We start from the raw sequence: 16,004 nt of genomic DNA, 5'->3' as shown, positions 1-16,004 counted from the left end.
TCCAATGACAGAAAAGTTCACAAACGGTGCTGCTCTGTGATTGATACCTGCAGTTTGAAATTCTAACAAGGCCTTTATGTCTGCGGGGAAAAAAATAATCTACAGCACTAGTACAGACCTAAATTTACGGAGCCCCTAGGGCAAAAATTATAGACTCTATAAAGGGACGAACCTCCTTTTCTTCTTCACCCATCATTTTTTTCCCTCTATATCTCCTAGGGGACTGCGTATTTAACCACAGACTGTATAAACTAAAACTAAACACTAAATACCTGATAAAATAATATTATAACCTTAATATAATTATAATATGATACAAAAAATAGGGAACTGATTAACACATAGGCTAAAGAGCTGTCAATCTAGTGTCAAAATATAGTTTTGACACTGACTACAGTTCTACTAGCCTATGCTGTTAAATAGGTCTCAGTTCGAAACATGTTTATATTGATTCTCAACTTCTTCATGTTATCATAGTTACATCATTTAACTGAAAATCACAACATATGAATTTATAAAATGGTATACAGTTTATTTCAGTTCTTTAAAACAAGCCATATTTTAATTTTAACTGTATTGCGTTGGTTCGAGTATTACAATTTTTCTATGTTCATAATACAGTAACATATAAATTCTACAAGGAAATATGATCCTTTTCACATATACTAACTGTAAAATTAACAATTATTCATTGTTCTGTTTTTTACAATATATTGCTTTAAAATATACACTGATTCATTGTTTTTCTTGTTACAGATTTTTGATGTCATGATTTTACGGCATCTTAATGTTAATTTTACAGACATTTCTTACAGTGTACAAAGTAAGTTATATCAGTAGGTACCTGTGATGACATAAGGCACATTCATGATGTCCACACCCAACTGCTTGCTCAAGCATCGCCATCTGCTCTTAAGTCTTCCGAATGAACACTTGATCGTCATTCTGGCTCTACTAAGACAGTAGCTGAAGCGGCGTTGGTCCTCTGACAGCCCATTCTCTGGGTATACCTTGATGATCCAGCTATACACAGAGAATGGGCTGGATCACTGAGAAGCATGATGGGCACTGCTGTGCCACAAATGACTTCAGTGTCCTAAGGTGACAGAAAAATATGGCTGGGAAATGATTATTTTGGAAACTGATGCCTACTGTGACTGCTCCACATAAATGATGTTTACCAAGAAACAGCATTAACACTTACTTGTGGGAAGAGAGTTCCCCTCTCGCCTCTTCTGTAAGGTCAGAGTTCCGCAACAACACCCTGCAGTCGTGAACACTCCCTGGATATCCCACATTGATGTTTGTGAACCTGTGGCAATGATAAAGTACCATGGATAGACATCTTCCTCCTAATAATAGTAATAATAATAACTTTAAGTCATATAGTCTGCTGCAAATTACAGATGGATATTAATGACAGTAATAGGCTACCATTTCAAATGCTTCATTAGGCTGTGATTTAAAACATAGCCTAATGAAGCATTTGAAATCATCACTAAGAGTGATGAGCATGGACCTTTTTCAAAAGTAGCTATAAACATGACATTTTTTCAGATTAGCATCCTATTGCTCAGTAGTAGCAAAACAATAACTGTTACCTGAACTGATGATCACACACCGCTTTAAGGATAACTGAATGCCACCCTTTTTGGTTGAAGTATTCAGTGTGGTTGTATTGGGGTGCTATCACCGGGATGTGCATCCCAACAATGCTTCCCCCGCAGTGAGGGTAGCCCCATCGTGTTAGGAAACCCCGGACAATGCGCTGCAGGTAATCTCCCTCAGGAATCTTGGTGTACTTTTTTTGCAGAGCGGTCAAGGCGGTACACACCTCACGGACGATCACGCACACCGTTGCCTTATCGATGCCAAAAAGGTGCGCAATGGTGTGGTAACCTGACCCCGTGGCTAGCCACCACACGGCAACTGCCACACGTTTCTCCACCGGTATTGCCCACCTGAGGTGCGTGTCCAGACGCGTGAGCCTTGGTCGTAGGCGATCAGTCAGTATATCAAATGTTGCTTGGCACATTCTGAAGTTTGAAAGCCATTGGTCATCATCAAAACTGTGCAGCACGAAGCGTTGCTGTATATAGGCCTACCAGCCTCCTCTGGCGTTGAAATTGTCTAGTGCATCTGAGTTGTTCTGCACCATGACTGGACAGTGATAAGGCCAATAAACTGAGGTGACCTGCCTCCATCATCTTCCTGTTTGTTGTTGCTGTCACAATTAGTATATGACATCACACAATACACACTAGATGACGCCTCCGGTCCGACGTTGTTGCCACAGCAACCTGTCAGATTGGTCAGTAAGGTGGCCCAGTCTGAACAGAGCCAAATCCGATTTGGACACTTGCTAAAAATAGTGTGGACAGTCAGCCCTAAAAATAGGATTTGAGAAGGAATCAGATTTGAATCAGATTCGCCTGCAGTCTGAACGCAGCCTAACTTAATTCCATTTCTCAGTAGTGTGGTGTTGACGTCACTACTTTCTGAATCAAATAGCTTTTCAGTAGTGAAACTGACCAAGTAACGTGGTTGCATCCACAAAAGTTACAAGCTCTTTTTCCCAGAAAATGCTTTGAAGTGCAGTGGACTTTTTCTCGGCGGCGGTCTGGATAAAAGTACAGGTAATGAAACTGAAGACAAGTAATGTGACTGATGCCAGCGCCACACCGAGGCATGCAGATGAGGGAAGCACTTCAGTATGACATCACATACTAATCCTTCAGTTTTTTGGCTTGCTGCTTCGTTATTGACTTTTCTTGGTAAGACATGCCCTTCTGTGCCTCTGATTGGCTATATTGCACTTGACGCGTCCCTTGTGTGTCTTGCCCACTGTATATATTTAGTAGATTTGCAGTGGTCACTAGAAAATAAACACAACAGAAGAAAAGAGCTAGAGAAACAGAGAACAGTATTAAGAAGGAAGAGAGAAGAGAGAGAGTGACATACTGATGTCACATGTTATTTGCAGGACATGTTCATGTTCTAATGTCCCAAAAAATAAAAGTTTTCAGATGGGTCTGTTATTTTTTTTATTGTTTACATAACTTGCTTTTATTTATGATGGTTTTATTGAGTGAAAAATATATTTTGGAATTCTGCTTTTGAATTACTGACAGAGCCTGAGAGCCTACTAACAGAAGTCAAGACAGAGAAATGCATTGAGAGAGAGAAAGAAAGAGAACAATAGGCCGACTGATGATGTCATGTTATTGGAGGGCATGTTCAAATGTCACAAAGTCCTCAAGAAAAGGAAAAGAAGAAAGTTTTAATTTAAGTCTGTTATTTTATAATAAATAGTTCAACTGAACAGTTTTTGCCTGCCTGTTTGTTTGGCTGACACTGACTGGACATAAAGTCAAAAAATAAAATTAGCTTTGCAAGTAGCAAGTAACTTTTGCCATTTTCTCGTAGCTTAGCTTGCTGCATTTCTCTGCAGATAGCTAAAATGTAGTGACACTTTATTTTGATGTAGAGTAACTGGTGACTTAGCTCACTACATTTTCCAAGTAATTTGCTCAGCACTCCAGAAATACTGTATTTTTGTTTGATTTCTCCAGCATTGTAGATATAGATCTTTTGATGGATTCATAATTAGTTTTATTGTGTATTATTGTATTGAGTCTGATGGTTTAGTCTCATCATCAGCTGATTGAGGGGGCTGTTTTCAGGGTTTAACTCTTGGGTTTGTAGTGATTTGAATTTAAGTGTGTCTTCTGCACTTAAATTTAGATGTGTCAAAAATGGTAAGGCCCATTTTTGGATGTTTAATAATAAAAGAAAATGTCCCAGTTCTGCTCAACAGGGATCATTTGGAGTTTTCTTCTGAATGTTCAGAGTTCTGTAAAATTCAGTGTGGAGAGCGTCTACAGGATGTTTGGCCCATGAGTCATGTTCCACCATGATCTCACTTCCATATAATGCTATTGGTAAAATTACATTGTCACATATTTTTTCCAGATTATAATTGAAATATAAAATTTGATTACTTTGGTTTTTAATGCGCACATTGCCCTATGTGCTTTTTCTTCAAGTGCATTTATTGCCATCTCTCCCTTTCTGTCTGTCTGTGTCTTTGTCCCTCTCTCTGTGTCCATTAGTCTCTCTCTCTCTCTGTGTCTCTGTCTTTCTAGCTCTGTCTGTCTTCTGCTAAAATTCTGCCCTTTTCTTCTCTTTTATATTTTAGATGTTTTTTGTGCCTATTTCAGGTGCATCACTATTAAGCTATTTTTGGTACATCTGTCTCTACTGTTTTAATTGTTATCAGATTCAAACCTTCAGGTGTTTCTCTCACACACACACACACACTCACACACACACATATACAAGCAAACCTGACCAACAGTGAACTATCGAGTTACATTTGCCAACAGTGGACTTCAATTTCTGGGCATTTTAAAAATACAAAAATAGAATTGAACATTAACTTTTAAGCTCTTTTACCATAATATTACTGCAAATGTGCTTTTTACTTTTTTTTAAAGAAATTGCCAAGAGGGGACTTGTATCCTTGAGCGATGTCTACCTCTCAAAGAGGGGACTTCCATATGCTTCACTGTAACTGTCTGTGCTCAGTCTTTCACAGTGTTTGTTTACTGCAAAGACTTTCTTTGTTTCTTTCAAAAACAGATTTCACTTTAATGTTATCAATATTTACACATTTCTCTGTGATACACATATCAAAACAATCATGAAGACATTTTTTAATTTCAATTTCTAAACATTTCTTGGGGGAATTCATATTCTTCTGTGTTGTTGGTCATTTTTATGACCTGTGTGTGATGGTGATGTATGCACTATAGAGAGGGCTCCCTTCCTCCTATGGTTTATATCTTATTTGTATATCCTTTAAATAATGTAAGTGGAGAAAAACATTTGTCAATCTAAGACAGGTTTTGAAGCATGCATCTATTACACTTTGCTGTGGCTGTTCAGGCATCTTCAGGGCATTCATTTCAGACTCATTCATGAGGTCAGATGAAATTCTAAAAATTCTAAAATTCTTTTTTTTTTTTTTTAAAGGATAATGTGCTGATTTGCTCTTTTGTTCTTACTCATGAATAATTACGTGTAAATGTTGGCTTCTGTCAGTTTTGACAGAACAAGAGGGGACCCTCTAGTACAATCTGTAGTGAGTATACAATGAATTTTCTTGAAAATACACATTATGTAGAAATCTTGTGTTGCATGAATCTATCTTGAAGAGAAAAACTAATCTATTTGGATATGAATCACAGATCCCATATTGTAGTCAAAAATGTGATATTTACAGGACCTGTAGACAGCTAGGTATTAAACACATATACTTAAATATCTAATAATTTGGAGTATGTTCATAAAATTCATCTCTGTTGGGGCGTCGGTGGCTTAGTGGTAGAGCAGGCGCCCCATGTACAAGGCTGTTGCCGCAGCAGCCCGGGTTTGAATCCATCTCGTGGCTCTTATGTTCATAAGATTCATCTCCGTTATATTTCAGATCTACATCCATGAGGGAGTGTGAATATCGGTCGATAGTAATCAACAGTGGACCTGTGTCGTTTTGTTCAGTCCATCTATACAATGGTTAACTCCATCATGACAGACAATGCTCATCATTACCATAACACAAACACAAGACGAGTTAAATGACACAGTGCCTGAATTTAGAAAATTAAGTTTGTGTTTCTTATAATGACAGACTGCAACAATATTTCCTTGTCCTTGGTAGTAGATACGCTAAGATATCAGAAGTAACTGTTGTCAGTCAATGTCAATAGAGTGTAAAGATTCACTCATGCATCAGACTTTAATGTGTAAGATGTGAGTGCATCACTTCAGACAGCCTTTATCTGTAAAAAAAAAAAAAAAAGAACGTCAATCGGAAAAAAAATAATCTATGCAGTATTAGTGTATCCATACATCCCTCCCTCCGGTGTGTCTCCTCTTCATTTCCTCAAAACACCTAAAAACATAAAATCTATCTTTTTTGTTTGGTCATGCAGGCTTAGGTGACATTACCTGCAAATCTTACATCTTAAATCATTCATTTTAACTTCAATATTGTTTACAGGAGCCAGACACTTTATTCACATCCATGAAGGAGTGTGTATGTCGCTGCATCATATTCAAGCGGGGACCTGTGTCATTTTGTACAAGCAAAAAGGGGACTTGAGTCAATATATAAAATCTATCTTTTTTGTTATAGTCAAACTTCAAAACAATATTCCACACATGAAGTCTTCTTTAAAGGTCTGCATCCTGTTTTTTTGATTCTGAGAGAGGATTAAGGTGAACTCCATCAAGACACTGAATATTTCAGCACCTTATGAGGTCTTTTTATAATGGATCTGAGAGAGGCATTAGCAGTTAGTGTAAATATCACATTTTTGACTACAATATGGGATCTGTGATTCATATCCAAATAGATTAGTTTTTCTCTTCAAGATAGATTCATGCAACACAAGATTTCTACATAATGTGTATTTTCAAGAAAATTCATTGTATACACAATTCATACAAATACAAACATACAAATACAAATCAAAGTGTATTCCTATAAATACAGCTTTTTTTTTTTTTAAGTCTTCCTTTCTTCACATTTTTAAGTACTTATTCTATTATCCTATAGGTTTGGGTTAAGCACAAAGTCACTTTCAAAAAATGACTTAATTGACATCCGGTGCTTGTGAAAAGTAGGAAGAGGAAGGTTTTCCTTTTTGACTGAGAAGTTTTATATGACCACTCTGATGCCCACTTAAAGTCTGATAAAAGTTATACTAGTTGTTTTCTTTATTCTGTTTATTATTCTGCTGCTCTCTGGATGGCCCTTCAGGTTAATATAGTCTAAAGCTTGAAATTAGCTAGTAAAGGATATTCACCAAAGTTGGGCCTTCATGATTTGTTACAAAAATAAAACATATCATGGTTCAAGAGGGTATTATGTTAAGAATTTTATTATGATTTAAAGAATTTTATTATGATTTAAAGCATGACCAAAAGGGGACTTAAAAACTGTCCCCTGTTGGCTGTCAAGTCCACTGTTTGTGAGTGTGTAATGACGTGGAAGTCCACTGTTAGATATGTTGGCAAGAGCACGCGCACACACACACACACACACACACACACACACACACACACACACACAATCCACCAAATTGCACAACACAACTCCCAACTCCCCACCCAATCCTGTGCCCTCTGGTGTGTGGGGGTGGCCCAGTGGGGATGGCCCTGGGCCCGGCCATTTGCGGGGGTTGCTTGGTGGTGATGCTGGCACTGCATGGCCAATGGATGCTGGTTTTCCCCATGCCGATTGGCAATAACAACAATAATAAAATAAATCAGGAGTGCTGAACAGGATGGGCAAACCACCTCCTGAGGGTCTGGGGGTTGCCCACCGACATCTTAGCCTCAACCAAATACAAAGAAAAAAGAGAGAGGGAAAAAAAAAGTATAATAATGGAAAAATAAATGAATAAATAAATAAAAGGCCTACACATTGGGTTGGGAAAGCACTGGCCCCAGTTTTTCACGTCACTGCCATAAAAGTGCTGCAGGCCTCCACTGTGATAGCCTGGCGTTGCCAGACCCAATTCGCAAAACGCAAATGGTGCCCGTTCACGCAATTGGAAAGATGGAAAACCAATCAGAGTAAACGAAACATGTGACGTAGACTAGCACAACGCCTCTGTAAACAGACCAGCAAGCTGCAGCGGAGATAAGCTGTGATGATGTCTGGGAAAGAGTGTTGCCATCTTTGTGGATTTCCTCCTCACTGTGGACTCCCAGTTGCATGGCTGTGATTCCTAGCTTGGTCGCTTCCCTGACCTGCTCCTCCATGAGAGCAACTAGCGGAGAAACAACAATAGCCACTGGGTTTTCACAGAGTCCCATCTTTTTCCCGATCAACAGAGCCACCTGGTAAATTAAACTTTTACCAAACCCCGTAGGAAGGACGGCAAACACATCCTTTTTTTCAATAAAAGCTTTCAGTGCAGCTGTTTGATCTGCTTTTAAAGAAAATATACATTCCAGTTCATTCAACACATTCACCATCGCAGTTTCAAAATCAGTAGCCATGTTGGTTGTTTACGAAATGCATTCATGCCGCTCCTTGTCCCTCCTATTCTGATGAGGTGCCCGCCCCAAAGTAATAAACAGCTGTGATTGGCCCAGTAAGCTTTAACCAATGCCAGAATGCACATTAATGATTGCATGGCCAGACTGAACTGCTTAGCGAAATAGAATATGAGCTTGCGAAATTAGGATGGTTTCACCACGCCACCACTGTGATGGTTGGGTCTGCTGTCTGCCCTGCTTGTTTGTCTGTTTATGTACTTGTCTTCACTCGTTTTGTAAACATCTTATTGTACAATAATAAAAAAATAAAATAAAATAAAATAAAATAAAAAGTGCAAATTAATACACCGGAGCTGGCAGAGCCACCTGCCAGTTCCCAGTGTGCTGGTCAGCTACAACAGCACCAGAGAGCAATAGAGTTATGCACAAGAATGAGACATGCACTGGCCTTGCTCTGCAGTTGTAGGGGATGTGAATGGAAACACATCCAACATATACTAACATCACCCACGCTGGTTACACATTATATTAGTTTGCTATTACTAAAACATCATAACTAACATTGTAATGTGTTACAAAAGTTTTTGTTTTTTTGCAGCAAAATGTCTAATGGACTGAAAAAGCATCTGGTTATATTATTCTGGTAGACTACCTAAAGATTAATTTGTATTTGTAATGTTAATCATTTATGTATATATATATATATATATATATATATATATATATATATAAAATGATACTTGGCACTGTGTGACGATACAATATTGCCACACAAAAACATCATGATACAGTGTATGGATTTTTTTCCCTCACCCCTACTTTCACACCATTTCTCCTCTGAGGCATGCATTTTGTTGCACCAAAAAGTGATGGAAGCAGTTGCATAAAGAATAAAAAAAAAAAAACAGAGAGAAAGAGAACTTCAAACCCTGGCTGTTTTTTTTTACACCTTCACAAAGTAGGCCAATATCTGTGCGATTGTTGGGAAAAATAATATTTATATTCAAATATTCTGAGAAGAAGCAAGAAATCAAAATAGAGAAGATTCAAGTTGCAAATATTTGAAAAACAGGTGATGTATTGAACAGTGAACCTCAACAGAAAGATCACAGGAGCAGCAACATGTCAGCGGTAATGATTATTTATGGTCAGCATAAATGTTATCACTCTGACAGCAGGAGGTGCCAGGAGAAATGCAGTGATTACAGGAAATGTCTGTAAATTCAATCCCCCCCGTTGCAGCAGGCACAGGGGTATTGTACACTGGGAGTACAGCAATGTCAAACACTCAACACTGTCACAATGAAAGCACTTACAAAGCCTAACATCTCCCTAAATCCTATAATTATTCCAAGATACATTATGTACCTGGACCCTAGCTGTCTGATCACCACAGTGAGGGGATTGCACCTTCTACAATCAGCTTATAGGAGACAGATTGCTGTGATTGGCAAATAATATCAGCTTGTAAGTACTGTGCTTAAGCAGCGTGAAACAGACAGAAAAATGAATATAAAAATAAATTTCTAGATCCATCCTGCTCCTCCACAACTGCTGTTGTTGGCTGCTGTTGTTCTTAGTGTACCATCTTTCATTTATCTTGCAGATTTCATGCTCCCCAACAACAACAGAAAGTGAGACAGTATCTTTTTTGCAACCACTTCCTCATCTTTCATGTTGTATGAAAGTTTCCCTTATGTCTTATGTCTTATGTCTAGTGTCTTTTTGCATTATCACAGCAGTCTAGTGAATGTACAATTACTGAGCTCTTTAGCAACCTCCCTTGTTCGGCGCCCCTTACACCCTGTCCCAGCACCCCACTCATTCTAATCCCCTCACTCCAGTAGCACTTTGAAATTAAGCTGGAGGAGGCTGGCTGTCTTACTAACGTCTCTGCTCCAACACCAGCCTTTAGCATGCCTGAGTCAACATGTCTGAGCTGACAGCCACCCTGAAAACCTTGGCTGGAAAAAGCAACATGACTAATTGATGCCCAGCTGGTTTCACAAAGCCAAAAACATGCAGTTGAATCACTTATAAACATGCCTCATTGACTGATGTGATTGGCATAAATTGTACTACTATTTCAGACCACTTAATGGCCATTATGTGGTAATAGAACAGTGGCAATGTATTTAATACTGGCACTACAGCCTTTTATTTAACAAAAGTCATCTCCTAATAGGCATGACATACTGGCATGGTTAAATACCCAAGGAGCATTTTTGAGATAATAATATATCATATCATAGACCCTTTTAGGATCAACACCACAATGGCTCAAACTTAAACTTTATCGCATACCAGCCGCCACTGCCTGTCAACAAAAACTAAGACAACTATGGTTAAATGAGATAAGACTAAAGGACTGGATGGAGGTGATTATCAAAAATGCTTGCAAGTGCAGCGCACACTTCATATCAGGTTAGGGAAAAACGTATTTACTGTTGTCGGGGTGAATAATGTCATGTGCAGTAGGCTTGGTGTTAGTCAGCAAATCTTAGAATCAGTGTACAAAACTATGGTTTAAAGTGTTTTAACTTTTCTCCCTCCTGCCTGGTATGGTCACCTTAATTGTACATTTAGGAATAAACTCTGTAGGATTGTGACACTTACAAGTAAAATAGTTGGCAGGCCACAAAAGCCCTTGACCCAACTCTTTACAGAAAGGACGAGGAAGAAAGCTAGGCATAGCTTGGAAGATAGTTCTCACCCTCTCTTTTGCCAGTTTGAACTCTTGAGCTCTGGGAAGCGCTATAGAGTCCCTCTGGCAACCACAAATGTATTTAAGAAGTCCTTCATCCCGAGTGCCATCAATATCCTTAACTCAACAAAGTGACAGATGAGCTTTAAACCACAGACAGACACTGAGCTGATTTAATGTGTTAAGTATTTCTGTAATGACTCTGTTTTGTTTTTATTAACTATTTGTCTGCTTTTACAATGTTGTCTTTTGTAAATAAACACCTAATCACAAATTGGGGAGGTATTGAGAGGAATATTGGATTTTTCCATAACGCTAACTTTTTAGGGCGTTAGCTAACATGAGCTTAGATAGCAAAACAAACTGGAGGAAACTGTTCAAATGTCGTCCTCCTTTGTAAGATTGGTAAAGTAATAAACCATTAAGCCGACCATCCTACCTTCAGCAATCCTGTTAAATCATCCATCCACTGAGTGAGAGTGTATGGGTCGACCAGTCTGGTCCCATTGGTCAGAGTTCACTTTTTCAAGTAACATTCATGGTTCCAGAGAGAGAGTGAAGTTTATCACACATTCACTCTGCCCAGCGCTCTGCTGCTCCATCTCTCCAGACAGAGTGCCTAGAGTGTGATCTGCCACTCCGAGAGTGCAGTGCTCTGGATAACCAAACGGTACATTCTGACAGTGCTCCTAATTTACGAACGGTCCAGTTTGTGCCAGAGTGCGCTCCATTGTCTAAAATAAGCTAACAGAGCTGGCTAGCTAGCACTAGCTAATATCTGTGGAGAACTGTTTTGCCTCAAGCTCTGCTGACCAAAAATGTCATACTGTTTACTAACAGTAAAAATTCATTCATCATAATCATTCATCATCTTCTAACTGCTTCATCCTCTTGAGGGTCGCGGGGGGGCTGGAGCCTATCCCAGCTGACATCGGGCGAGAGGCAGGGTACACCCTGGACAGGTCGCCAGACTATCACAGGGCTGACACATAGAGACAGACAACCATTCACGCTCACATTCACACCTACGGACAATTTAGAGTTATCAATTAACCTGGTCCCCAATCTGCATGTCTTTGGACTGTGGGAGGAAGCCGGAGTGCCCGGAGAGAACCCACGCTGACACGGGGAGAACATGCAAACTCCTCACAGAAGGGCTCCCACGCACGGGATCGAACCGGCAACCCTCTTGCTGTGAGGCGAGAGTGCTAACCACCCCACCACCGTGCCGCCCGTCGATCTGTAGAATATGACATTTATAAATATATTTACTAAGAGCACATGCCAGTACATTGGCTGAGGAATTCTATTTCACAAATGTTTCCAACTAGAATTACCTCCTCGCGGTTGTATATCTACACCAACAAGTTAATTTGTATACATGTCTGTTAAGACTTATATGACAGTAGACATTGCTTCAATATGGTAAATGGTAAATGGACCTGCATTTCTATAGCGCCTTTCTAGTAATCTGACCACTCAAAGCACTTTTTACACTACGAGTCACATTCAGTTTTAACACACTCACACACCGATGGAACAGCCATCGGGAGCAATTTGGGGTTCAGTACCTTGCTCAAGGATATTTCAACATGCAGACTGGAGGAGCCCAGGATCGAACCGCTTATCTTTCGATTGGTGGACCTCTGAGCCACAGCCACTGCAAATATGGATGTTGCTACAAAGAGACAACAATTTCAAAAACATGGATGGTTCTCACACATCTTCAACCTGGCAATCTATAATAATAGAAATCAATAATTACCACAGATTGAAGGTGGATATCCAAGATTATTGTCACCCGTATTTCTTCTGTTCCTGAGTTATGGCATTGAATATGCTTTTTGCTGAATGTAATGGTGTTACAGTGAAGTTGACGTTTGGTCTTTTGGATTTCACTTAAATTTGTTCAGTTGGAAATGCATGTGAAATTGGTCATATTTAGCATATGAATTCTTGAGTTGTTGCTAAAAATGTTTTTTTGCAAGGTTACAGTAACCTTGATCTTTCACCATCATATTCTAATCAGTTCATCCTTAAATCTAATTAGATGTTTGAACTGACAAATGCCTGACAGCCATCTTTAAAAAGTGGTCACTTTATTTGATTTTTCAATTATAGTTATTTATTCTTTTAATTGATGAAATTTTGTGATAATAAAAAAGTGACATATATCTTATATACTTTATTAATCCCCCTGAGGGAAACAATTTTTTTACTCTGTTGTCATTAACACACAGGTCCGAAATACACACACATGCACAAACAGGACCTATACATGCACAAAGTGGAGAGATGTCAGGGTGAGGGGGCTGCCATGGACAGGCACCCCAAGCGGTTGGGGGGGGGTTCAGTCTCTTGCTCAATGGCACCTCGGCAGTGCCCAGGAGGTGAACTGGCGCCTCTCCAGCCACCAGTCCAGTGGAGGGGGGTGGTCCAGACAGGGACTTGAACAGACGACCCTCCGGTTCCCAACCCAAGTCCCCATGGGCTGAGCTACTGCCGCCCCATATACATAGATGATAAAAAAAGATAGCTGTGTAATGGACCTACAGACAATAACCTAAAACTGTTATGATGATGTATGGGATGATATGATAAGAGTCTGGAAGCAGAGATTAGAATAGGTATGCTGTTTGTGGGTAATGTGTGTGTGTGCATGTTTAGATAAGTGTCAGTGATATATGTCTGTGTTAAGTGATCCTTGACAGTTTGGTATGTGGAGTGAGAAGTAGTTTCTGTTAAGGACCCCTAAATTGATGACTATTCTAAAAGATTTTGCTTAAGGGACTTCCATCTTAAGAAATTTTAGTTCTTTGATGTGATTTAGACCCAAATACTATTGTAGCAGATGACAATGAAGATTTTCTAAATAAATACTAAATGTTTTAACTGGAGGGGGTTAGTTAGGATGCTGACCTAGGCACATGTAAGTTGTGTATGCTCCTGGTGATTTTCAATCTTATTTCTGTATATACCTAGAAAGCATTCATACGACCATCAACAATTAGCAGTAACTTTGTAGTGTGACAATGTATCCTTATAGAACAGTTCATATGTATGTACTACATTTCGTATGTATCAGCGCCCCGGGAAAAACATTTCATACTTAACGTACAGTTATGTAATTAGTGTAAATTTACAGAGATTAGGTTTAGGCCAAGAAAGTTACTGTGGTTAGGTTTAGGAAAAGAAACACCATGAGGACATACCTTAAAATGATCCAAAGTACACTTGGCTCTGAACATGTGTCTCAGTGGGAAAGTCCCAAGGGAAAGTCTGGATTTTTGTGAACCATGCACCACCCCAACTTGCCTTCTTACAAGGTTGCACATTGGTCACTGATTGCTGTTATAACGTGTCACCAAAGTAGGCCTTGTGGAACAAACAGGATGGGATTTACATTGTGAAAAAAGATCAGCAACAGCTGTGGTTCTCTGTAGTTTCACGTAGTTTATTGACGGAGTCAGCTAACGGAGCCAGGGCATCACTGATCATGTTTTTAAGGTCATTGACCAGCATGGTGCACAACTTAACCAGGTCTTCTTGGAGAGACGATGAGTCACTAGTAACGTTAGAATTAGCCATCTTGACTTCAGTAGTTGTCGTCCTTGGTGATGTGGTGACTTATTCTTCTTCTTTGTCTGCAGATCATGACTGTTTTTTTTCCAGACCTAATGATGAAGCAGTATTGACAGAAATATCAAAGTGCTTTTTAAGCTGAATTATATGAAGGTAGAGTAGCACAGAGGAGCCCCCCTTAGGTACATCTACCAACCTCTAAAGCTAACTGTCAGTCCATCACTGCATTCTAAAGAAGGTTTTGAGAGTTTGCCATGCCCAAAAATTGCAGCAGAACCTTAACAAAGCCCTCCACACACCTGTTCCATCAATCAAATTAGTTGTGATTGGTATAATTTTCTTAATGAATTGTCTAAGTATTTATTTACTGTATATATATCAAATCATCCATCCTCCATCCATTTTCAACCAATTATATGAGGCCAGGTCGTGGGAGTAGCAGGCTGAGCAACGTACCCCAGACGTCCCTCTCCCCAGCAACGCTTTCCAGCTCCTCCTGGGGGACCCTGAGGCGTTCCCAGGCCAGATGAGATATATAATCCCTCCAGCATTTTCTGGGTCTGTCTGGGGGCCTCCTACCAGTTGGAAGTGCCCAAACACCTGGGAGGCGCCCAGGAGGCATCCTGATCAGATGCCTGACCCACCCCAACTGACCCCTTTCGACGCAAAGGAGCAGCAGCTCTACTTCAAGCTCTCTCTAGGTGTCTGAGTTCCTTACCCTATCTCTAAGACTGAGCCCAGCCACCCTTAAGGGGAAACTCATTTTGGCCACTTGTATCCACAATCTCATTCATTCAGTCACTACCCATAGTTCATGAACATAGGTGAGGGTTGGGACATATATGGACAGCTGGTCCTCTGGTGCGGTCAGAATCACTTCGAGCTGAAGTCGCTCAAGACTGTGGAGATGACAGTGGACTTCAGAAGAGGCCCCCCGACACTGCCCCGCCTCACCATCCTCAACAGCACAGTGTCTGATGTGGACCCCTTCAGGTTTCTGGGTACCACAATCTCTCAGGACCTGAAGTGAACCTCCCATATAGACACTGTCACTGAAAAAGGCCAAGCAGAGGCTGTACTCCCTGCGACAGCTCAGGAAGCTCAACCTGCCTCCAGATACTGCTGATCATGTTCTACACAGCCATAATCCAGTCTAGTCTCTGCACATCAATCAATCAATCAATCAATTTTATTTATAAAGCCCAATATCACAAATCACAATTTGCCTCACAGGGCTTTACAGCATACGACATCCCTCTGTCCTTAAGACCCTCACAGCGGATAAGGAAAAACTCCCCAAAAAAACCCTTTAACGGGGGAAAAAAAACGGTAGAAACCTCAGGAAGAGCAACTGAGGAGGGATCCCTCTTCCAGGACGGACAGACGTGCAATAGATGTCGTACAGAACAGATCAACATGATAAATTAACAGTAATCCATATGACACAGGGAGAGAGAGAGAGAGAGAGAGCGAGAGAGAGATATGCAGGTAATGACAGTATCTTACAACAACATTAATGGAAGTAATAATATTATAGTTATAGTTCTGGCTACTGCGGTACAATATGTTGAAAGTATGTATTAATACCTGGCACATCCATCACTCTCTGGTTTGGAGCTGCCACCAAACTGGACAGGAACAGACTGAA

General features: G+C 40.0%; 1 long non-coding RNA gene across 1 annotated transcript; it reads right to left on the bottom strand.

Moving 5' to 3' along the window:
- Positions 1-722: 722 nt before the first annotated feature.
- On the bottom strand, positions 723-11,303 carry LOC125892084 (uncharacterized). The gene is made up of 3 exons (XR_007449702.1): positions 11,214-11,303; positions 1,205-1,312; positions 723-1,096 (listed from the first exon to the last, which is right to left on the bottom strand). It is a non-coding gene; the product is annotated as an uncharacterized LOC125892084 (long non-coding RNA).
- Between the last annotated feature and the right edge of the window lie 4,701 nt (positions 11,304-16,004).

This window comes from Epinephelus fuscoguttatus, linkage group LG7 (assembly GCF_011397635.1).
Source record: "Epinephelus fuscoguttatus linkage group LG7, E.fuscoguttatus.final_Chr_v1".
Classification (NCBI taxonomy): Eukaryota; Metazoa; Chordata; class Actinopteri; order Perciformes; family Serranidae; genus Epinephelus; species Epinephelus fuscoguttatus.
This window is presented reverse-complemented; position numbering and strand designations above follow the sequence as displayed.